The following is a 14479-nucleotide window of genomic DNA, read 5'->3' on the forward strand; positions in this document are numbered from 1 at the left end:
CCCTCTTTCCTCTGGTGATTCGGGGTATATTTGTATACCTAGGTATCTCTGGCTGCGCTGGTGGGACACTTGCATGTCGTGCGCATGCGCGCCGTGTGCACATGTTGTCATTGTTGGTGCACCGATGGTTCCGCCGGATGCTTTCTGTGCGGCTTGGTCTGCGCATGCGCATGGTGGCATTTGTGCGTGCGCCGTGACTGTGCGTGGCATACCAGGGGGCCCCTATATGGATTTCTGATGCGCACAACTGATCGGCATGATTGCGGTTCAGCTGTGCGCATATACTCTATTTAAGGGTTGGGTTAGTGTGAGGTGGACAGGGTGAGGGGAAGGCTGTATGGTGTCACACTGCCGGATCCTCTTTGCTAGTTAAACTCTTTCTTGTTCAGTTGGACTTTTTACTAGCTTTCACTTTTGTCTTTTGCTCCCTGTATTCAGTTCTCTTATGTCCGTCTCTGGGGGCTCTTTTTTATATTGTCTTATAGGAATTGTCTTTCCGCTGAAGATCTCTGCGATTCTTTGACCCATGGATTCTGGCTTTTTGATTCCCCCTTCTTGACGTTGCTCACCTGTAAGCAAGTACTATTTGGATCTAGGTGGGTTTTGCTAATATCTAAGACCTGGGTCTTTGAATACACTGTCCTTTATATCTGTATCTCTCTGCTTATTTCGCTCCTCTCTGCTCAGTATTTGCAGATTCCAATTTTTCTGGGACCTCAGTGCGCACATCCACCGCCTGGTGGTCCGGATTCCGGGTCCTAGGTGGATAGGGGGACAGGCTTTGAGGAGATATTTTCCTTTTTATGCCTCCCTCTGCTGGCTTTTTCTAATTATGTTTGATATTTGGCCAACGTGACCTGGCGACAATTCCATGCTGCACGAATCCCATTCGTTATGTTTTTAATATTCGGATGCCTAGATACATCCTGCTAAGTGATTGTGATATAAGTACAGTTATGTTTGTTACTTGAATGATCATGAAACAATGGTATATGTGTATACGGAACTTTTTGGCTAATTACTGTACATTTGAATTTTATAGACAGTTCTTCCCTGCAAAAATATCCCCTGATGAAGGAGAATATGTTGTATCTTCGAAAATGTCGTTGGGTTCAGGCAACTGTACTTCGTCTAGGCTAACTTTTTCGGTATGTACTATGATGCATCCGTGTTTTTGTATATAATTTTTTTCTATGTATTTTTCTATTATATATAATAAAATGTATATAATTATATGCTTTCCTGGTTATATATGTGTATTGGTAGTGCCATTAAAGTCCTGCTTATAGGGGGATTCTTTTTGATATTTAAGGTGTAACATTCTCTAGCAGTCTCCCCCTGTGACAGCAATTGGGGGTTCTTCTCCCTGCACCTGGTGTCACAATTTAATAATAGCGTGGCCGTGCGAGGCTCCTCCCACACAGCCACGTCATTCAAAAATGGATTTCTGTGAATGAATGGACTACAACTACAGCACACTGGTGAGAATTCTCGTAGTTAATTGATCATCCTGCTTTTCAGTAATTGACCATATGGGCAGATGGCTGTACTGAGAGTCTGCAGGAGCCAGCTATTGCACCGATGATCTACAACCCCAATTCCCAAAAAGTTGGGACGCTGTGTAAAATGCGACATAAAACAATGCAATGATTTGCAAATATCATAAACCCATGTTTTATTCACAGTAGAGAATAGAAAACATATCCAATGTTTAAAGTTCGAAAATTTGCAATTTTAAGAAAAAATAAGGTCCGTTTGAAATTGATGGCAGCAACGCGTCTCCAAAGTTGGGACAGGGCCATGTTTACCTTGGTGTAACATCCCCTCTTTTTTACCAACACTCTGTAAAAGTCTGGGAGCTGAGACCAGTTATTGGAATTTCGGGAGAGAAACATTGTCCATGATTGCCTGATATAGGATTCTAATGGCTCAATGGTCTTAGGTCTTTGCCGTATTTCAGTTTTTCAAGATTATGGATGAGCCAAACACCCCCCCCCCCCCCCCCCAGTTCAGTTTGCAGCAGAACATGAGAACAGGCAAAAATTTGGGAGGGGGAATCACTAAAATCTGTGGGACACGAATATGAAAAATCAAAAGTGATAATTTTCAAGGCTTATACAGTGCCTTGCGAAAGTATTCGGCCCCCTTGAACTTTTCAACCTTTTGCCACATTTCAGGCTTCAAACATAAAGATATAAAATTTTTATTTTTTGTAAAGAATCACCAACAAGTGGGACACAATTGTGAAGTGGAACGAAATCTATTGGATTTTTGAAACTTTTTTAACTAATAAAAAAATGAAAAGTGGGGCGTGCAAAATTATTTGGCCCCTTTGCGTTAATACTTTGTAGAGCCACCTTTTGCTGCGATTACAGCTGCAAGTCGCTTGGGGTATGTCTCTATCAGTTTTGCACATCGAGAGACTGGAATTCTTGCCCATTCTTCCTTGCAAAACAGCTCGAGCTCAGTGAGGTTGGATGGAGAGCGTTTGTGAACAGCAGTTTTCAGCTCTTTCCACAGATTCTCGATTGGATTCAGGTCTGGACTTTGACTTGGCCATTCTAACACCTGGATACGTTTATTTGTGAACCATTCCTTTGTAGATTTTGCTGTATGTTTGGGATCATTGTCTTGTTGGAAGATAAATCTCCGTCCCAGTTTCAGGTCTTTTGCAGACTCCAACAGGTTTTCATCCAGAATGGTCCTGTATTTGGCTGCATCCATCTTCCCCTCAATTTTAACCATCTTCCCTGTCCCTGATGAAGAAAAGCAGGCCCAAACCATGATGCTGCCACCACCATGTTTGACAGTGGGGATGGTGTGTTGAGGGTGATGAGCTGTGTTGCTTTTACGCCAAACATATCGTTTTGCATTGTGGGCAAAAAGTTTGATTTTGGTTTCATCCGACCAGAGCACCTTCTTCCACATGTTTGGTGTGTCTCCCAGGTGGCTTGTGGCAAACTTTAGACAAGACTTTTTATGGATATCTTTGAGAAATGGCTTTCTTCTTGCCACTCTTCCATAAAGGGCAGATTTGTGCAGTGTACAACTGATTGTTGTCCTATGGACAGACTCTCCCACCTCAGCTGTAGTTCTCTGCAGTTCATCCAGAGTGATCACGGGCCTCTTGGCTGCATCTCTGATCAGTCTTCTCCTTGTCTGGGCTGAAAGTTTAGAGGGACGGCCAGGTCTTGGTAGATTTGCAGTGGTCTGATACTCCTTCCATTTCAAAATGATCTCTTGCACAGTGCTCCTTGGGATGTTTAAAGCTTGGGAAATCTTTTTGTATCCAAATCCGGCTTTAAACTTCTCCACAACAGTATTACGGACCTGCCTGGTGTGTTCCTTGGTCTTCATGATGCTCTCTGCACTTTCAACATAACCCTGAGACTATCGCAGAGCAGGTGCATTTATACAGAGACTTGATTACACACAGGTGGATTCTATTTATCACCATCAGTCATTTAGGACAACATTGGATCATTCAGAGATCCTCGCTGAACTTCTGGAGTGAGTTTGCTGCACTGAAAGTAAAGGGACCGAATAATTTTGCACGCACCACTTTTCAGTTTTTTATTTGCTAAAAAAGTTTAAAATATCCAATAGATTTCGTTCCACTTCACAATTGTTTCCCACTTGTTGGTGATTCTTCACAAAAAATTAAAATTTTATATCTTTATGTTTGAAGCCCGAAATGTGGCAAAAGGTTGAAAAGTTCAAGGGGGGCGAATACTTTTGCCAGGCATTGTATGCAAGTTATTACCATAAAAAGTGTTCAGGACCTAGGTCCTGCCCCAGGGGACATGTATCAATGCAAAAAAAAGTTTTAAAAATGTCAGTGTTTGCAGGAGCAGTGATTTTAATAATGCTTAAAGTGAAAATTAAATATTCCTTTAAATATCATGCCTGGGGGTCTTCTTAGTCTGCCTGTAAAGTAGCACATCTTTCCCATATTTATAACAGTACCACAGCAAAATGACATTTCTAAAGGAAAAAATATAATTTAAAACTGCTCACGGCTGTAATGTATTGTGAGATCGCAATATAAATAAAAAAATCATTGAAAAAAAGGACATGGATTCCACACCCAGTCCATTACCAGGGCCTTTGGTCTGCTATGGATATCAAGGGGAACCCTGCACCAAAATAAAAAAAAATGGTGTGGGGGTCCCCCAGGCACTATATACTCTGAACAGCAGTATAAATACTATACGCTTCAGAAAAATTGAGCCTTTGGTTTTGGTGGTGTCAGAACACTGTAACCCCTCACAGTTACTTTTGGGTGCAGGAACAGCCCTGCTGTGAAAAAGTATATCAAAAATTGTAATTACACACGCCTGTTAAGCAGGGGCAGAAAAATTTGGCCTTGGGTGGTGGTGGTGGTGTCACAACACTGTAACCCATCATGGATACTCTTGTTGGGTGCAGGAACAGGCCTTGGGTGGTGGTGCCCTAAACCAAAATAATGCAGATGCTGGCGATGGTTGCTTGAACCGATCAGACCTTGGCGCTGAGGACTGAAAAATCGTTTAAAGGCATCAGTCACCCAGCCACCTTCTCCACCGCTCTTCCACTGACTGAACGAACTCAGCAACATGTAGTCCAGCACCAGTGTCTGAAAATGCATTGCACAAACCTTTCTTCAGGGTCTCCTGAAGATGTTTCATCCTCTGCTCCTGCGAAGGCAGGATGAGTTCTGTAACTTTACCCTTGTAATGTGGATCAAGAAGGGTTGCAAGCCAGTAATGATCCCTCTCCTTGATGCCATGAATCCTAGGGTCCTTTCACAGGCTTTGCAGAATCAGAGAGGCCATGCAGTGTACATTTGCAGAGGCATTCGATTCTGAGTCCTCTGGGTCACTAAAGATCACATTATCCGTAACTACCTCCTCCCAGCCACGTACAACTCCTTGGGTTTCTGGTGACTTAAAACCATCCCTTGAAGTCTGCTGCTGAGTGTTATCCTCTACATCCATACTGACACAATGTCTCTCCCCCTCTTCTTCCTGTTTGTTTGCCGGGCCCACAGAAATGCTATCTGGATAAAGGGGGCCTTGAGAGGAAAGGAAGTCCTCCTCTTCCTCCCACTGTTCTGCCTCAAGTGCCCTGTCCATGATTACAGGAAGCATGTGCTCCAGCAGGAAGACTAGAAGGACAGCATCACTGATGCATTAATTTTTGATGCTCACCATCCTTGTGGCCTCCTCAGATGGTGACAGGACAGTGCATGGATCCTTGATCAATAGCCACTGGCGTGGCAAAAGAAAGCCTAGCTCCACTTACCCTGTTCTGGTGCCATACTCGCACAGGTACTCATTGATGTATGCAGACGCTGCAGCACTGCCAGCGTTGAGTGGACCTGGTGGGCATGTTGCATTCCCTTTGAATGTCAGCCAGCCGAGCATTGGCATTGTATGACTGGCGGAAATGACCACAGACTTTTCGGCCTGCCTCAGGAGATCTTGTAAGCCTGGGTACCTGGTCAAGAAACACTGCACCACCAAATTCAGGATGTGTGCCAAATATGGAACATGGGTCAAGTGTCCCTGTTGGAGGGCGGAGAGAAGGTTGGTGCCATAGTCGCATACAATCATTCCTGGCTGAAGCTGGCATGACATCAGCCACCTCTGAGCATGCCCCTGCAGAGCTGACAAGATCTCTGCCTCAGTGTGGCTCTTGTCTCCTAGGCAGACCAACTCAAGCACCGCATTGCATCTTTTAGCCTGACTGCTTGCGTAGCCCCTTAAACACTTACGGAGCACTACTGGTATAGAGGATAAACCTGCAGAAGATGCCTTAGAGGAAGAATAAGAGGACGCGGTTTAGCAGAGAGCTGTGTCAGAATGACCACTAGCATTTTGGAGGCGTGGTGGTGGAACAAGCTCCAACAACACTGTACCCTGTCCTGCATCCTTACCCAACTGCCAGCAGAGTTACCCAGTGCACCATGAAGGAAAGGTAATGTCCCTGCCCATGCCTGCTGAACCATGAGTCAGCGGTAATATGATCCTTACTGCTGACCGCCCTGTCCAACTAGGGCAAAACATTGCCTTCCACATGCTGGTAGAGTGCCAGAATAGCCTTCTGTGAAAAGAAGTGGCGTTTTGAAATCTGCCACTCAGGTACAGCACATTCCACAAATTCATGAAAGGGGCAGAGTCTACCAGCTGAAAAGGCAGCAGTTGCAGTACTAGCAATTTGGCCAAGCTAGCATTTAGACGCTAAGCATGTGGATGGCTGGGACCAAATTTCTTTTTACCGTTCAGCAACTAGGGTAGGGAAATTTGCCTGCTAAAATCAATTGGTGGTGTACTGCTAGCAGATTGGCTGCAAGTACTTGGGACACCTATTTCTTTACCTTCATTCTTCTCTGTGCAGGTTTTTGAGAGGACTGGAGGTATAGTAGAGTTGGAGATCCCAGATGAGGAGCAAAGAGAAGTCTGCCCTTTTCTTTGATATGGGTCTTTCAAGCACTGTTGCCAATGGACTGCATGGCAGGTCGTCATATGTCTGGTCAAGCATGTGGTGCCCAAGCCTCTTCTGTTCTGGCCACGCTTGATCTGCTTTAGACATAAGATGCAAACAGCAATGGTGCCATCTCCTGCACACGTATAGAAAAAGACCCACACCAAGGAACATTTAAAAGTCAGCGGGGAGTCAGCAGAGCCCTGCATCTGCAGGTTGTAGAACTTTATGTACGAGGCTGGCTGCTCGGTAGAAGCCTGGAAGCTAAGCTGGAAAGGACACCAAAGTAAATCCACATTCTTACGGTATAGCCGGACTGGCTGCAAGATACTGGTACCGTAAGAAAGTTCCTAGTTTCATCCTTCAGTTACAATCAAGTCTGTGGCAGAGACTTTTCTCATTCTAAAGTTCTACAACCAAGTCTGTGGCAGAGACTATGTTCCTTTAAATCACCTGTCGGTTGCTAAATCCAAAAAAAGAGGATTTATCCGATAGCTGTAACATCCAGTTGCGAATGGCTATTCCCTGGATTGTATAGAGAAAGACATTTCAAGTGTCAATAGTTCCAAGAGTACCTGAGCTTTACTACCCATACCCTCTATTCCCTACTGAGAGACTGTGTTCTGTTCAACGTTTTGCAAATAAAAATCCCTAAAGTGGATTCAAGTGTCGGTCTCTACAGTTTATTGGGTCATCAACCTCGGGAAACCCCTAGATGAGCATGAAGTGGAGAAGGTAACGGTAAGCCCAGCAAAACCAGCCTCTCCTTTGGGGGTCAGTGCTACACTTGCATTTATATACCCTTTTTACAAGCCTTATCTTAATCACCTGTCCTAGATGTGATTGGTCACTAAGATCTACGTCAGTGTAACTAACCATAAATCTGACACTGTTCTATAATCAGATCAACTTAATTATTCCCAGAATTCCTATATGTTCATTAAAGTGATTTATAACTGCTTTTGTCCAATTAAAAACACCTGTGTAGAGACAGTCTGGCACCCAGCTGTGTTATCAAACTCTCCTCATCTTGATAAGATTTAACTAAGTTCAAGAATTACAGAGTTATGACTTTTGGGAGAATGAACTTTCAATAACCCCACCAGATGTGTTATATGTCTCACTATATGTATGTATTTTAACAGTTTTAATGAGAGCACTACAGACCTTTGTTTGACCCTGTCAAACTTAATTAATGTTCTGCACATAACTTTCCCGTATTCCACATAATTATTTTAATCACCTGTTTTGTTATCTTATCTGTTTGATTTATTTGCATTTCAAGGACTTGGGACAGTTCTATATAACTTAAATCTATTCCAATGGACTTTCACCCAGTAAACTATCTTATAAAAAGTATGAGAAAGAAGCAGAGAGGTCATCTAAAGTTTAGCATTTAAAACTTTCTCTATATTTATACATTAAAGGGATTGTAAAGTAAAATAAAAAAAAATAAAAAAATAACAAACATGTTATACTTACCTCCACTGTGCAGCTCGTTTTGCACAGAGTGGCCCCGAACCTGCTCTTCTGGGGTCCCTTGGTGGCTGTCTCTGCTTCCTCCCTCAGGTGCTTCTCACGTTCATGCGAGCTCCCTCGCATGGTGAGAAGCATCTGCGGGCGCGCTCCCGTGATACAGCCGGCGGCTATAGCCGCTCGTTGTATCATACGGCCCCGCCCCCCGGCGCTCCAATGGCTGCGCTGCTTTCCATCCATCCACTCCAGCCAATCAGCTGCCAGGCTGAACGGTGGAAAGGACATCGGGGGACGAGCGCGGGACATTCGAGGGGTGACACTGTCAGATGTTTTTTCACCTTAATGTTGTGGAAATCTCCGACCGTGTGTACAGGGGCTAAGGAGCCCTGGTCTCATATCGCCATGGATTTTATCACTGATCTTCCACTGCCGGAGAATAATACGGCCATTTGGGTAGTAATCGATCGGTTCTCCAAGATGGCTCATTTTGTTCTTCTTCCTGGTCTCCCTTCTGCCCCTGCCCCTGCCCCATTTTTGTACAAGAGATTTTCTGCCTTCATGGTGTTCCTTCTCATGTTGTTTCAGACAGGGGTGTGCAGTTTACTTCTCGTTTTTGGAGAGCCTTTTGCAAATCCCTCGACATTACCTTGGATTTTACCTCTTCTTATCATTCCCAATCCAATGGCCAGACTGAAAGAGTTAATCAGGAGTTGGAGGTCTTTCTCCGTACCTTGGTCTCTGCCCATCATGATGATTGGGCATCACTATTACCGTGGGCTGAGTTCTCCCACAATAATCATGTCAACGTCAGTTCTCAGAAAACACCCTTTGTCACTGTTTATGGAAGACATCCTCAACTCTCTCTTCCTATGACTTGTTCTTCTGACATTCCAGCTTTGGCTACTGTTCAGGAATCATTCAATTCCATGTGGGCTGACGTTCATGGTTCCCTCCAGAAAGCTGCCAACAAATTCAAGAGTTTTGCTGACTGTCGCAGGAGTAAGCCACCTTCTCTTTAGCCAGGAGACAAAGTCTGGCTCTCCACCAGGAACATCAAACTCCGGGTTCCTTCTCTCAAATTTGCCCCAAGATTCATTGGTCCGTACACCATAATTTCTAAACTGAATCCGGTTTGTTTCAAGCTCCAGATTCCCAAAAGCCTCAAAATCTCTAACTCCTTCCATGTTGCCCTTTTGAAGACTTTAGTCCTCAATAAGTTCTCTTGTCCTCTCTCTACGGTAACACCAGTCTCTGAGGATGATTAGGAGTACGAGGTTAGCCAAATTTTGGATTCCCGACTCTGTAGAGGCATTCTCCAGTACCTCGTGCACTGGAAAGGTTTTGGTCCTGAGGAGAGGTTGTGGATTTCGCGGTCTTCGCACCTCGTCTGTTGAGGAAGTTTCATTTGAAGTTCCCCTCTAAACCTGGTCCCAGGCGGGGAAGGGGGAGGCCTCGTAAGAGGGGAGGGTACTGTCATGGTTATGCAATAGAGTTTGTCTGCTTACCTGTCTCCATGTGTTCATCTCTAGAGACCAGCCGACCCTCACCTGACTGTTTTTGTAATCCATCCTCTGGCATGGCTCCACCCTAGCTCCTATCAGAGAACTCTATATTAACCTGTGCACTGCAGACCAACCCTGCTGATCAACCTTTGTGTATTAGCTTCCTGTTACCTGCCGTGTGCTCTTCTGTTGTTTTCCGTTACCGACTTTGGCGTGTCCTTGACTATCCCTGTTTGCCTGTGATCCTGACCTTTTGGCGTGTCCCCGACTATTCCTATCTGCTTGTGGCCCCGACCTTGGCTTTGTCCCTCACCATCCCTATCCTCCTGTTGCCTACTGTGGGTGTGAGCTGGGGGACCCTGGGGGTCACGACCTGGAGCCAGTTGCAGCCAAGTCCATCCTCACCACTAGAGGCTCTGGTGAACACCTGCTGGTTCTTAGACTCTGCGCCCCAGGGAATCTTACGCTCTAACCCCAGTGGGATACATCTTGGTGTTCTGGCGGCCCTGCCTTCCTATCACCTTGAACCCCGGTCCGCAGCAGTCAGCCATAGGGTCCACAACCTTGCGGTGCACTCCTGATCCCTATGGTGTGCATCTGTCACCTGGCCTCAAGGTGACCTGACATTAATTTTGTATTACTTTATTTAAAACTTTATTTTCTGTCTGTTTATTTTTAGAGCGCATCGTCTATCTTACACCCACACAGGCATCTATGATGTGGACAATTTTTGGCTGCAACGCGCGGGTGTCAGGGCTGGCTTAGCCCTTCCTTCTCTGGGCTGGCCTCTCAGCTGTCGGTAATTGCCAGCTCTTTTCTCTCTCCACAGTTACCAGCTGTTCCTGATGATGCTCGTCTGACCTGCCTACTTAAAGCCTTCCAGCTCACTTCACCTCTGCCTTTGTCACATCACTAGAAACCATCTCCTGCGGTTTGTTTAAAGACTGGCATGCTGACATCCCTTCTGGCTCCTTATCCTGCTTGCTGTTTTCTCTACTTGGATCCCTGACTTCTGGCCTGGCTGACTACCTGATCTGGTTACTGAACTCTGGCTATTCTTGACTACGCTTTTTCTATTTACCCTTTTATTTTTTATTAATAAACAAGTGTGATATAATTGTACTTCTGTCTCAGTCTGATTCATGGTTTCTGACAGCGGGCCCCTATTTCTTTTTTCATCTTGCCTATTTCCCTCTGTTATCCTCAGCCTTGTTCATCTCCCTCTCCCTGGTATGTGTCCACCCGCAGCCATATGGACACCCAGGGCACTTGGTGTATATTCACTTAAGTGCCTGTTCAAGCTCCGCGCTTTCCCGGGACTCGCCAGTCACGTTGCAATCCATCTTGCTGCAACTACCATCTGTATCTGCGTCCCTTAGGGTAAAAAGGTGGGCATGGCTACTCTCCCGTTCACGATGGTAAACATCGCTGTCTGGCTTGAAACCCTCCCATCAACACAGTGCCTTCTGGGCAATCCAGTCTCAGGGGCTTTCTCGGTCCCAGGGCATGCCAATCAGCGCCCTCACGTTCGCACCGAGCCAGTGACGTCAGACGCCAGCTAGATGGAGGGCAGTTTAAAAGCAAGCCTATCTTTCATCCCAGCAGCCAGAGCTGGAGGGTATGACTTTGCTGTGTCTCGCTACTGCAATGGGTAAGCCTCATATTTAACCTACATAATTTGGTCAACTGTACTCCTGTCTATATTTAGTTACCTCAATACAGGAATTTTTGGATTTATTCCAATTGAACCCTTTTTTTTATTTATTTATTCACTCTCGTTTATTTTTAACTGTTCATCCATGGTCTCTTCCACACCTTTAATTATGAGGTATTGAACATTTTCTATTAAAATCTATTTTTAAATCTAAATTCTTTTTTTTGCAACACGATAATAATTTTTCTCTTTATACTACACTGTATATTTATTTATAAATTCTATTTTATTTTATTTTTTTCTCTCCTAATGTTCCTATCTCTAGATTAAATATTCTATTGGCTTTGCTGCGTAAGGCACTTCAGGTCACCCTCCTACCCATGCTCTGTTAAAATTGCGTTTTAAGTGAGTATCCATTTATATCAATCAATTTATAGGATTTGCATTAAAAGTCTACATATATCTTCATATACAAATCTTTATTATTAAAATTTCCTTGGAAAGATACAAATGTATCTTTGGTTTTCTGTTGTTTAGGTCTACAGCAGAATTAAGCATTGCTTTACATATACTCATTCTATTCTTTACTCCTTTTTTTGTAGCTTGGCTTTTCCTGCCTTTTGTGACTGTAGGGGGATGCAAAACCCTGGCGTCTGTTTGGCAGGTGTGATATTACAGACAGTAGCTTTCAGTGTGTGGATACGGCATGGGGTAAGCGCGGTCTCTGTGGTGCTGGTTTGATGATGTGCTCCTAAATTGATACAACAGTTAATAATTTATGTTTTGGTACATCCTGTTTGTCTGTTTTTTCATACATATAGTGTCTTTGGTGATAGCTTGCACATCCCCTGAAGAAGCGCAACAGCGAAACATGTTGGGCTAGTGTGCAGCAAATGTTGTCTTTCAATCTGCTTTTGACCTCAAAGACCACCATATATGTAGACCACTGCATGTTTTATGTATAAATTACCTTTTAACCTTGACTTTAATAAATATTATATAAAAAACCTTGCTACCTTCTCATTGGAACTTATATTCAACAGCACCGTTAAAATCCCTATTTTCCTTATTCTCTCTATCTTATTGGAAGAACAATGTAATCTGCTGCTTGTCTTAAATCTTTCCTCCCATTTCCATGAGCTTTACAGAACAGGATACATTTTAGCATTCAGAGGGCACATGCAACATGACATAAAAGCAAATTTCAGGTATTTATTTTGACTGAATTGAAAAATGCCTTTTTTTTTTCTTACATCAGGGGACATAGAGCCATAGTAGTTATATGGGCCACCGATAGGTGACGGACACTGGCACGCCCCTAAGGCAAGACGTGTACTCCCTATATAACCCCTCCCACTATTTGGAGTCCTCATCTTTTTCGCCAGTGTCTAAGGTGTTGGTCATGAGTAAAGATGTGCTGAACTCCACTGGAAGCTTCCCTGCTGGGGCTAGCCATGCTGACCGGATCCATTCTGATGTCCTTTCATGGGCTAAATGGATGGTACCTGGGCCTTGTGTCTGAAGAAACAAGGTTTTGCTTGCGAATGCTTCTCTTTTAGAGAGCTGGACCCTGGGATCCAGCACTTTTTGGTAGTAAGGCCATAACGTTTTTACTGGCAGGGTGCTGTCGCAGGTCCAGGATTGTGGGTAACCTGACGTTCCCCTGTTCCTGAAGGTTTCCTAAAAGGTCTCGGAGCCCACTGTGAAGGATGAAGATTTTTAACTCAGATAAACCCTGCTGCAAGGAAAAGGTAAGGGAGATTTTCTCAGGAATTTCTCCTTCTATGTATAATGTTGTCATGCCTATGTGTCACCTCTGGGGGCTGTATTGAGCACTCACAACCCGATGCTGGAAACAGCACAGGAGCCTTTATTTCTCCTCTCCTTCGGCCACAACAGATCCTCCGGTAAGAAGGGGGGTCTAGTTCTCCTCCTGTGCCCCCAATATTGTTTTTTCCCCTTTGGGGAACATGAAGCCAAAATTGTTTCTTTTTTTGCAAAAAAAAAAGATAAAGACAAGTGGCTGCTCAGCGAAGGATTTACCCCCTGCCATTTCAGCATGTTCCATAAGACGCCGCTCGCACGGGAAAGCACTTTCCTTTGATAGGAAAGGGGGGGCGTAATTGTGCGGGGGCATGGCTAACGGCGCCAGACACGTGCAGGAAGTTGATTTAAATGCTGATTTAAACGCTGCGTGTGTGAAGCTGCTGTTGGGTGTGGAGGGACAGAGCAGGAGGTTGGCTGGATCAGGTTTGGTGAAACAGGCATTTCCCTTTGACACATTGTACTTTAACAGGCTAGGATTAATAGCAGCTATTGCGCTGGACTATAGCCTAGCAGTGTACATTCTTTTGCTGGTAGTGCCTCTGCTTTGTGCTTCAGGCTATGAGTGACAAAGGGACCAGGAACTCCTCTAAGGGTTCTAAAGGGTCAATGGTTACACAACAAACTAAAACCATTTAGTCCTCTTCTGAGGATTCTAATATAGAAGGAGTGACATCACAAGACAGGTTGCTTGTACACTCTCTTACTAAATTGTTTTTTTCAACCTTTTTGCTGCCTGCAGAGCAGGCTCTTGATGAACCCACCTCTAATTTGGGATCATTAAAACCTCCTCCATCTGGGGATGCCTTTCCTATTCATGCATGGCTAAGAAAGCTTATGTATGCTAAATGGGAACATCCAGATAAACAATATTATCCTCCTAAGAGATTCTCCACACTTTATCCTATGGAAAAGGATTTCTATAAAAAATAGCATGTTCCAGTGATTGAATGCTGCAATTGCCTCAGTGAACAAGAATCTCACATGTCCGGTGGATAATGCACTAATGTTAAAGGATCCAACAGATAAAAAGTTGGAGCTTCTTTCCAAAAGCCATATGTCTTTGGCAAGCTCAGTAGCGCAGCCGGTTCTTGCCACAATTGGTGTATACCAGTCCATTAATGAACAGTTTGAGGAGATACTTAAAATTCTGCCTGATGAGCAGGCCTAGCAATGGGCTTAGTTATCAGACGCACTGTGTTTCACAGTAGATGCTATGAAAGATTCTATCATTTAAGCCACACGGCTTATGCTTGGACTAGTGCATTCTCGCAGAGTTCTATAGTTGAAAAGTTGGTCAGCCGAAGCACCGTGTAAAAAGCTCTTAGCCAGTTTCCCTTTTCATGGGGAATGGTTATTTGGAGACGATTTGGATAAATACATCCAAAAGATCTCTAATGGGAAAGGCTCTCTTTTACCAGCAAAGAAGAGGTTATAACATTTCTCCTTTAAGTGTGCTTCCTCACCTGTGCCAGGGGCATCAGCCTCTAGGCAGTCTTGATGGCCTCAACCATCAGGTTCAAGGGGAAGACCCCAAAGGAAGCACCAGGGTCAGAAG

The sequence above is a fragment of the Lithobates pipiens genome, unplaced genomic scaffold (genome assembly GCF_037356315.1).
Source record: "Lithobates pipiens isolate NorthernLeopardFrog02 unplaced genomic scaffold, aLitPip1_a1.2 Scaffold_1, whole genome shotgun sequence".
NCBI lineage: Eukaryota > Metazoa > Chordata > Amphibia > Anura > Ranidae > Lithobates > Lithobates pipiens.